Below are 2,757 nucleotides of genomic sequence, written 5' to 3'. Positions count from 1 at the left end.
TTTCATGTTTTCTGGGCACTGATTTTTTATCCATCACTTCTGGGGACTACCCTTACTCAAATGTTTAGAGGTCTGAAAAAAAGAAAAAATCAGTAAAATGCACTTTTACACATATAGGCCAAACACACCTTTGAATTCTAACTATTTTCTACATTCTTGATCCATATGTTTTAAACATGCTTTCCGAGGACTTCTGGAAAAACTGTTAAATGGGTTTTTGGGTCTCTTGGTTTTCAAGTCAACTTTGTCAAAATTTTCATCTCAATTGCTAAAGTGTTAAAAATATATATGTTGTAATCAAATATAGCTTTTTTCATTCAAGGCAGCGGTCCCAAACATTTTTTAGGCCATGGACCAAATTTATGTCAGGCAATATTGTCATAGAATGATATTTTTTTTAGCCTAGAAATTTGGAAATTACAAAATCACCCACCAACTTCAGTCCAACTTTTAAGGTACAATGGATAAATGCAAAAAAAAAAAAAGTCACTATATGTGGTATTTTCTAATACAATAACGATAGAGTCGACCGTTTGAGCAACTTTATTAGCAGCCTCCTTATAACATTAAACAGCTGGTTGCTACATTATGAACTATTATCATAGTCTGTGGGAACAATTGTCACAATAAATCCATATTTGGAGTAAAGACTAGGTTTTTGCAGATTTATGTAACGCATATTTCTTTTTTCAATGAAATCGATGTCTCTTCTGCAAAAAGAAACTTTCCAAATACATGTATTTTTGTTAACTTTGCTAGCTTGGGGCTTTTAGTTTGGTACATGTGCTGCCCCTTTTAAGAAAATAGCAGACGAATTTTTGACAAGTGACCAAGCGACTTGACACGTGTCACGAATAAGTCAGATTTGGTGGAGAGAATCCAGTGGTTGTTCCAAAATGAAATATCCTTCAGAATCAGAAATGAAACAGGAAAAATGTTGGTTGTGTTTTTTCTATGCAGCCTGATCCCACCGGTACGCTCCATGGCCCGGGGGTTGGGGACCACTGATTTAAGGCACACTGAGAAAATAATCCATGACTAAATACTATCTGGGTTGCATTACTGTCACTTCCTTTGTTTTGAAGAAGGGCAATCTTATGTCTCTCGTTGGTTAAAACACTACTGTTTATCTGCGATTGGCAGACTCTGCATTATTCAGTTGATTTTTTAAGATATATCGTTTTTTTTAACTTTGAATGAACAGGTCTTACCAGCTTCCTTCTCTTTTCACCCCAGTCCAGTTCCTCAGGTAAGCAGTTTCTCCTGAAGCCACAGCTGTTTGTGTTTGTAATCAAAGCTGTGGACCATTTTTCAACTGTGATTTTTTTTTTTCATCGTTAAATTCCACCAAATTCAGTGTAAATTGTTGTTTTTGTGAACATTCCTTTCTTGGCGTTTGTTTGTCCGAGGGTATTTGAACTCAGCACGATCATGCAGTAGGCCCTAATGAGCATGCTCACTCAGACAGCTGTGGGCCTTGGCTGAGGTACGACGTACTCCTCCTTGTGTCCGTTCTTTGTAAATTCTTAAACTGGTTGTCACTTTGTTGTAACTACAACTAACAAAGTTGGTAATTGTGCTGTATTAATTTCCCTTACTTTGTCTTGTGTTACTTCATTAGCCATGGTAAACAAGCTAATGCGCCACTTTCACGCCTATTTTCATTGATGTTTATGTTAACTGTTGTTTCTTTTTCGTGCATTTTTCAATTGTTTAGGGGAACATGGGTGAAAATTCTGGACAGCAGTCTCATTTTTGTTTTGCTGTCGACCAGATTAAAAGGAACTGAATCAACATCCAAGTGTGATCTTTATTTACTGGAGCATACAACTCAGAGCAACGAAGTCGAGCCAGTAACACATTCAACAAGCATCTGTTCACTTTTGAACATTATTTTTACCCTCAACCATTTGACCCTGTTTAAGGTCTGCTGTTTTTACTTTGTTTTAGTGCTTTCCTTTACTTTCCCAATAGACTTTTGGGAATACTTCTCAGAATGGCTTATTTATGTCATAAAACTATTTGTCAGTTAGGATTATGTCTTTAAGTACTTACTAAGTATTTTCTTTATTTAGTTTTTCAACATCACTGATGCTCACAAAAGTTTAATGTATTTACCTAAAAATGTTGCATTGTTTTTGTATTTTTTTATAATAGAATTTTACTTAAGCAATTTTCTCTAGTTCACACCTTACATATTTTAGACTTTCCTGAGTTGTAAGAAAATGTCTTTTTTTTCTTTAAAACTGTGACTTTATTGTAGCTAAAACCCAACCTTTGGACATAAGTGTTTTTGTTCCAGTTTGAGGTAATATTCCAAGAAAGCCCTTGATGTGAGGAGGAGATCTAACACTGGTAAACCACCCATGACACACCAGATCACTTTTTGTGTGAATGGAGCTTTTTTGTCTGCAATAACACAAAAGAAGAATGAAACAAACGAGGGAGAAAAAAAGAATGAACTGAAAGAAAATCAGGGTGAGTAGATACTCAAAGAAAAATGATGCAACGATCTTACAGTACATGATAACACAAAGTATGACACGTCTGAGGATGAGAGAAGCCAACTAGACTGGATTGATTCAATACAGTTGTTAATTTTATTATTGTTAAAGTAAAGCACAAAAGCTTTCCTGGAACTGACAATGGTTAAGATAATAGATGGGGATAATCATGTGGAGCAAAGCCCATGAAAAGCTTTTATTTTTAAGGGAAAATGATGAGTACAGTGAGATGAAATTGACCTTTCTGTTTGAT

Source organism: Oryzias melastigma, linkage group LG12 (genome assembly GCF_002922805.2).
Source record: "Oryzias melastigma strain HK-1 linkage group LG12, ASM292280v2, whole genome shotgun sequence".
In the NCBI taxonomy this organism is placed as follows: domain Eukaryota; kingdom Metazoa; phylum Chordata; class Actinopteri; order Beloniformes; family Adrianichthyidae; genus Oryzias; species Oryzias melastigma.
The sequence above is the reverse complement of the archived record's forward strand: the minus strand, read 5'-3'. Positions refer to the sequence as shown.